The 7,475-nt window shown below is 40.3% G+C and overlaps 1 pseudogene; it reads right to left on the reverse strand.

Annotated features, from left to right (window-relative positions):
* Positions 1-3,894: 3,894 nt before the first annotated feature.
* LOC105854231 lies at positions 3,895-4,131 on the reverse strand (annotated as a pseudogene).
* Between the last annotated feature and the right edge of the window lie 3,344 nt (positions 4,132-7,475).

A 7,475-nucleotide genomic window follows, 5' to 3' on the forward strand; every position in this document is an offset into this window, starting at 1 on the left:
CTTTTTACTGGTAACTACCTAGAACTGACTAGAACAGGCACAATCTGTGGCTGGGGGGCCAGGCAGCATGGCTAAGGGATTACATCTACTCTTGCTGTTGCTTTTGAAAAGGCAAAATTAATTTTCTATTTTCCATAAACTTTAAATGGTGACTGGCACACAAACCAGACCCACTTTCTTCCATTTATAACTGGGAGAGCTAGAGAAGAGATAAGAGGCAAGACCCCTGGGGCAATCTGAATAAAGCCTTAGCTAACCAGAATTTTTAGCTGGCCAGCAGCCACTCCCCCAACTCATCCGATAACAAAGCTTTTACTGTCAATGGCGTACTTTATAATAGATGACCACTGCTCTGCTGCTCATTTAATTTTATTTTTAAAAACCTGATTTCAGGATGGAGCTTGATTTGCTTGGATTCCTCAAATAGCCCCGGGTTGTTTTTTTCTGTGCTGTGTGTATGTGTAGCTGACCTGGAGCCCCAAAGTGCTAAGTGCTGTTCTAAGTGTCCCCCAGTTTATTTCCAGCTTGGGATAAAATTCTGTCTTGGGTTGAATTCTGGCTCAAGATTCAGGGCATCTTTAGGAGGCAAGAAATGCCCAGTGGACATGTTGTGCACTCATTCCCTCCATCAAAAAATGCTTTTAAAGGTAAAAATCATGTTGAAAGAAACCCAGAGGGATCTCGGAATGAGATAACCTTAACAGAGGCAAGGCCTGGGGGGGTTTCTGTTTCTGGGTTGGCAGGTGGGGCTGAAAATGGAGGCTGTGCTCATGAAAGACATCGGGTGGTTTTTAGCACAGCGGGTGAACTTTGCCTCCATCTTTCATTTCTTCTTGAATCTTCTTTTGGTAAATGAGGCAACCTGGGTTTCATAATAGTGCAGGACTACCCAGATCGGAGACAAGGTGATGGCCTTTTGCTTTCACTCAGAGATGTAGCCACCATGTGCCAAAAGTAAGCCTCAAATTTTTCTTTTGAGACAGAGATGTGACAGATAAAGCTGTGAATTTTCAAGAGACTTCCTGAAGAATCTTCTTTTCAGAAATGGTCGAAGAGCTGGCCTGTGTCAGGTTGGAATTAGATTTGGTTGACAAGTTCCATTCTTTAGTCTACCTCTGCTTGTTTAGCTATTGGCACCGTCAAAGAGATCTGGACAAGAGTAATATTTCAGCTGTGATTACTAATATCCTTTAATTTTTATCTGCTGATTTCAGGAACTGAGCACTCTGGCTTCACTGAGAATGTAGGAGGTCCGTGTTCGGGCCTAAAGACTATGAATTATTATGGAGAACAGAAAGCGTAGAGAAGGAAGATTGTTGATTGTTTGGGGCTAGGTAAGCAAGCCGTTTGAGGAGTCAGTTTTCCTCCACTCAGAGGTAGGGCGGTGTCCGCTGCCTTCCTGCCCATGTCTTACAGCAAGGAATTCTCCTCCTGGGCTGGGATGGTTAGACATCTGGCCAAGTGGGACAATAAGCTGTTACTTATTCCATAACTACTGTTCTATAGTGCTTCTAAGTTTTAACCTGCAACAGTGTCTTTCTTGGAACATGAATGAACCGACTTGATTCTTCCTTGAGCCTTAGACAATGAAGCCAAACTAAACCAAATATAGAGTCCAACATCCAAATGTTTGATCACCAATTTATTTCTAATGTACAATAAAAACAAAATTATTTTAACATGGCTTAACAATAGCTTGAAAAGTAGATCATTTAGCCCTTTGAAGGTTTGAGCTTATTTATTTACTTATCCATCATTTAATTTACTTCCAAAGAAATGGAATTAAATGGTTGTTTTGGCTGTAAATAGATTCAGTCTAAGGATGAGAACACCTGAAGTCAAAATTCTGCCTAAGCAGGGATAATCACTACTGAGTGGGAAATTGCCATGTTTGAAATGACTGCTGGGGGGAAAAAGTTGGTAGAAGACCACACTTGAGACTCTTCAATTCTAAGTCTTTCTCAAAGCTTCAACATGAGAGTTCATTTATATGGAGAAAAGTCCTTTCGTGAAACATTCAAAATAACAAACATCAATTAGACGGTGTGTTCATAGAATGCCTTTCATCTTCAGACCTGAGAGTGCTTTACAAACACTCATTAATCCTTCCAAATGCTGCTGCCAGCTAGGTATTAATATCTGCCTTCCCACTGAGAAGGAAGTGAAGGTGTCAGGAGACATCTCTTTTCCCCTAATCTTTCACCTTTGTGTGGGGTGCAGTCATCATTTTGAATGACCAGTTCCTAAACCAGAATGGGGAAGTGCATCTAGACATTTTAACAAGTGGAAACAGATTGAGCCAGGATTCTAGCATAATAAAAACTGATGAGTGGGGCCCATGAAGGAGTCTGCCCTCTCAAATGTCACAAACTACTCTGGGGTCAGCCATATTTTCTAAGGTGCATACCATTTTTTTTATTGCACACATTTATTTCATGGTCTATTTTCTCTTCATTATTTTTTGGCCATATACCTCATAGGAAGATACAAATTTGATTTAATTTGTTCAAACAGTGAATTTGGGACCCAGCTTCTATAAACATTTGTGCAGGTAGAAGAGGTAGATTTCTCCATTTAAGACCCTGCCACTGGGGATTCACACTGCTTCAGGTTAGAAACTCTAGATTATGTATCTAGTTTGGTGGGTTGGTTGATTTATGCCCCAGATTTATGCCTCCCATGGTGAGAAGGTCTTCTTAATTTTCACCTTTTGAAGAAAGAAGGAGTAGACCCAAATTGCTGAAGGGAGTAGGCTGGGTGAGATATGAGCCAGAGCTTCTGTGGTGCTTGCTGAAGCTGAGAGAAACGGGTCACTGAGAGGTCACAAAGAGCCACAGGCAGAATGAAGGAACTGTTATGTATTTTCTTATTATGGCGAATAGTACCATGAGCCATCCTGATACCCAAACTAGAACCTGGCTGCTGTCCACAATTCTTCCTCACTCACCTCTAATTGGTCATAAAATCCTGTTGCTGTTACCTGAAGAACTATCCTTATGGCTTTAGTTCAAACCCTCATCATTTTTTAAAACCTAGATTTTTCCAACAGTGTCCTAACAGGTCTCTTTGTCTTTCATCCCAGTATACTTCAATTATCTGCAGAGAGCTGCCAGAGTGAATTTTCTGCAGTGCAAATATGATTACATTCCCTGTTAAACTGAGCTCCCCATTTCTTCATTATAGCCTCCCAAAGTCATAGGATGCCTCCACAAAGAATTTTATATGGCCTGGGTCAATATCTGAGGTTCCAACTGTCACCAATCAACTGTGGTGCAGTGTCAGCCCTCCAAACTCTCTCTCATCATCTTGCGTCTTGGCTGACCTCTCTGCCTGATGGCAGTTGTCAACTGCTCCAGAAAACCTTCCTTGAAACTATCCCTCTCCACCAGATCTTGAACACCCCTACTGTTTGCTCCAGCAGCACCCCATGTTGACCTGTGTCAAGGCATTTGTTCACATCAGTTTCTTTGCCTTCTCCAAATAAGACTGAGTGTTTAAGAATGTCTTTCATTCCTAAAGACCCACATAGAACAAACAATAGAACTGTGCTGAAGCAAGGTGTAAAAATTAGTGATTTCAAAATTTTGAATTCTATTTCATTGTTGCAGAACAATGTTCAGAAATTGTTTCATTGTCATATTTTGTTGAGTGATTTATCGACATATATATTTGTGCATAATTAGCATTTCCAAACACATGTTTATCCATAGTTTTGTTGGGTTGTACAACTTCTGACTGAGGGGCTTGTAAAGAGGAAAGTTTTCTCTCCATACTGGATCAGAATCCGCAGAGGTTGTAGACAAGAGGAAGGATTTATTCATCTGTTTATTTCATTAAAAGAGTCCACATATTATTACTGAGGCAGGTACACAGCCCGCCAAAAGAAACATGGCCTCAGAGCAGTGATGCTTTCAGCCTGAGATGGTTGATGCTACTGGTTTTGATGTGGCATAGATGTGGGCACCATCTCATGTGTGACTCCTTAGTCAGCTTGCTTCTCCAGCGTCTCCTCTGGGAACTGTACCTAGTTTTATTACCAATTTTCATCTGCAGCTGCTGGGGAATGAGATGATTCTGTTTTAGTCTCTTGGCTAGGAATCTCTTGACCCTGAAGCTCTCATGAGAAGACATGGTAAGGAAAAGGCAAATTCACACAGCATAGTAATAGAGGAAAGGAGTAGAGAAAAATGATTTAGAAAGGATCTGTTGGACTTTCTTTGGGAACTGCAAAAAGACAGAAAATCCCTGCCTTGCACTTGGGATCATCATGTTTGAATTGGTTCCTCCTTTATTTCTGTTGAAATAATTCTTTCACTGTCGCTGCTTTGCCTGCTTATAAGTGTGCCTGATTTATATCGCCACCATCTCAGAAAGAACTCATTCAATCCATCTCTGCTCGACTCTTTTCCTCCTTTGGTTAATGACTGGCAGAAATATGGGCTCTCTCTGCACCCCTGATGACTGTGCCATAGGTGAAACTGCTCCTTTGCCCACGCCCCACTGCTCATCCGCTCTTTCAATATTTTTGTGGTCGCTTCCTGGGATTTCTAAATGGTGAAATGATCTCAGGAGGCAAATCCTGTTAGGGAACCAGTAAAAGTTATGAAATCCAGCCATAGGATGTATGATTTTTTTTACTGGAAACAATGTGTTTTGATGGCATTTGCATGCTATCTGAGATTTTTTTTAGCACTCAGGGAATGGCTTCCCATTTCAGATCACACTTCACTTTCTTGTCTTTGAACCTGCCCTCGTCTCTGGCTGTACCAGCACTCTTTGCAACCGGATTACCTTTCTCTGCAATGCTTTGCATTAACTACATCCTTTACGAAGGTAGTTCAAGCATCACTAGCTCATATTTCCATAAGCATGAGGCCTGCTAAGTCACATATGCAGAAAATATGCATTTTTCTATATATTGTTCAATTCAAGTCTTTAATACAAAATAACAGGATAGCTAATGGATTTGCTTTCAAAAATACCTGCCAGGGAGAGATTTCTTGTATAAAGGTAGAGTTATGATTCCTAAAGAAAGTGTTCGGGATGCCATTTTGTTCCTAGATATCTTCTTGCTCTAAAATATAGATACACTAAAAAATGCTGAATTCCAAGCAAGGAAGGCGAAAATCTTGTCTTATTTTTTTGTTCTCTATGGGTGCTACCTAATGTACATGTTAGTGGATGAAGATGAGTCTAACTCTAAAGTAAATATCTGGACTCTAGTGTTCCATCCATACAGTCACTATAGTGGATGTTGGACACTAATTTAGATTAATTACTAAGAAATGGCTCCATTGTGTTTCAGTTAGTGTCTTAGTTGTTCTAGTGATTGAATCAAATGATCCCATGTGATAGGATTGTGTGATTGCTGCTCAGTCTGGAAATTGTCAATTTTGTAGGGCATTAAGGAAGCATACATATATTTACAGGAATTGTACTAAGGCAAACCAAATAGATGTAATATTTCAGATAAGGAGTTTGGGTATTGGATACATGATTTTTTCACAAAATCTATCAGGGTATTACAAAGTGATTTTGAAAAATCACTTTAAAATGAACAGAGAACAAAATACAGATATTTATTTGCTTCAGGTGCAATTCTCTTCTGCAATAAACAAGAGTTTATGAAGTTTTCCAAGGAACCAAAGAAAAGGACAGGTATAAAAGTTTGTATCTTTATGTAATTGAAGATAGTAGTTTATTCTATTTGATTTGGGATTTTGTTCTAACAGTCTTGTGACTCTGGTTTCTAACAAATAGGACTTATACATATTAGAGAAAAGAAAGTACCCAGAAAATCAAAGAAATATATTTTACCTCCCAGTCTAATTTTTGAAGTACTTTAACTTAAGACAAACTTATTTTATTTGTCAAGTTTCTGTTAATTGCCTCAATGGTCAGTACTGTATGGTCAATGAAGAACAGAATCAGTAATCAGTGTCTAGGGGATCTCTGCGGTGGTTCAGGGGTTAAAGACAGTGCTATCAAGCTATCAACAGCCACTGGGTGTCCACACCACTCAGGAGACCTCTTCAAGTTTCATCCTCAGCTCCTCTCAGCAGTGTATTTCAGTAAATCCTCCTGTCCTGCTTCCCACTTTGTCTCTGGTGAATCCTCTCACCTCCTTCCCCCCACCTCTGGCCTGCAGCCCAGTTCTTGTATGCATAAAATATAAATAAATAAATAAAAATTCAATGCCTACATCGTCCATGCTCAACATGTGCTCTGGGCTAATTTACATGCACTAGCTCAATAAAACCTTACACCACCCAGAATACTAGGATTTGGAGAAGTTAGAAAAACTCACCCAAGCTCACTAGCTTCTAAATGGAGGAGTCAGGATTTAATTCCAGACTTGCCTTAATGTTGCACATGTGATTTTTACCACTGGCCAGTCCTATCCTTTGGGCTGAAGACAACATGGAGATGTTGAGAAGTGAAGGACGCTGGGAGATGATGCAGCTCTATTTTCCTGAGCTGTATCTTTAGCTCAAGCTGCTGGGTTCCCAGCGTGGGTCAAAAAGTTCCTTTCTTTTCGGTGAAGTTCTGTGGTTGACATGCCGTTAAGCATGTTGGGGTCAGAGGCAGGCAGCACAGCACACAGTAGGCCTCCAATGGAAAACAGACCTCCCCGGGCAGGCGGCGTCAAGAAGGAAGGGGCATCTGTTGTTCCCACTCCAGCATGTGGCACGATGCCAGAAACTTTCTACCAAGTCTCTGACACAAGGTTAGCATTCTCTGGAGAGAAGTTCTACATTCTTCCAGGAAGTTATTGGAAAGGCAACTTGGAATCTTGGCTGCACTGTGCTCTGTGGTAGTCAGTGTCTCCATGTCACTACTGGACACTTGAAAGATTTGGGGTGTGTGTGTGGGGGTGCACACGGTTCAGAATCGGGCTGTGTTCTGAGTGTAAAATGCAAACTTTCAGGTGCTTAGTACAACAGTGGAAAGAATGTAAAATAGTAGAGTTTGCGTTGACTACGTGTTGAAACTACAACATTTGTTATACTCTGGGTTAAAATGTTGATCATTTTTTTACCTGCATAAAAATCCTTTTTTCCCCTTTGATGTAACACATAGAAAACTTTTAATTGCCTGTGTGGTTTGTGTTGTAGCTACCAGGTAGCACAGCTCTAGAGGTGTTTGGATCTGATTTCCACATATGCCACTTTCAAAGTAGATGACTTTGGGCAAGTTATTTAACTACTCATGTCTCCATTTAAAAAACAGAGATAATAATAGGGATGCTATAAGGACTAATGAACTTAAGATTTGCAAAATGCTCAGAACTCACAGGGCTCATGGTAAACACTACAAAAATATTTGGTAAATAAATTGAATAGAGGCTTTTTTTTTTTTTGGTGGTGGGGTGATGATTAATTTCAAATCCTACCCTTGATTATTTCTCTGGCTTAGGTTTCTTTCTTCAAACAGAGTAACAGTTCTTACTCCTGTTAATACAAAGATTCAGAATA

Source organism: Condylura cristata, unplaced genomic scaffold (assembly GCF_000260355.1).
Source record: "Condylura cristata isolate star-nosed mole 26May11 unplaced genomic scaffold, ConCri1.0 scaffold00030, whole genome shotgun sequence".
Classification (NCBI taxonomy): Eukaryota; Metazoa; Chordata; class Mammalia; order Eulipotyphla; family Talpidae; genus Condylura; species Condylura cristata.